A 774-nucleotide genomic window follows, 5' to 3' on the forward strand; every position below is an offset into this window, starting at 1 on the left:
GATATAAAGGAACTTGAATTAGGAATAACTGGTGATAACAATAGAGAAAAACATCAAAAATTAGCAATTCTAAAAGCGTAATATAACAGGTTGTCTACCAATAAAGCCCTGGTAGGTTTAATTAGATTGAAGCAGACTTATTATGATCAGGGAGAGAAAGCGGGGAAATACTTGCATTATGAACAACAAAATGAACGTGATTGTGATTGTGACTGCTAATGGAGACAAGTCATTTGATCCTCAAACAATTAATACACTTTTTGAATCGTATTACACGCAGTTATACTCATCGGAGTGTTTTAGTTACTAATGAATCCTTTCAAGATTTTTTTTTATCCGTTTTTTTGATCCCCATTCACTTAGTGAAGAAGCTAAAGCTGATTTAGATTCCCCTATCACATCAGCCAAAATTTCTGAAGCAGTTGACAAAATGAAAGGGGGAAAGGCCCCTGGCCCGGATAGGCTGCCTATCGACATCTATATAAATTTTAAGAACAAATAATATTGTTTGTAGAAAGCCTTAATTCTGGCAAACTTCCACCATCCTTGCGTAACTCACTTATAATTCGGCTATTAAAACCCAAAAAAACAGCAACAAAATGTGAGTCCTATTGACAAATTTATTGATTAATTCTGATGCAAAAATAATTGCTTAAATATTGGCACTGAGGCTTGAAAGATACCTGCCTTCTCTCTCTGATCCAGACCAAAATGGATTTGTTAGGGGGCGTCAAGCTTTCCACTGTGTCCGCAGGGTTCTCAATATTATTCATG

The sequence above is a fragment of the Etheostoma spectabile genome, chromosome 20 (genome assembly GCF_008692095.1).
Source record: "Etheostoma spectabile isolate EspeVRDwgs_2016 chromosome 20, UIUC_Espe_1.0, whole genome shotgun sequence".
Lineage (NCBI taxonomy): Eukaryota > Metazoa > Chordata > Actinopteri > Perciformes > Percidae > Etheostoma > Etheostoma spectabile.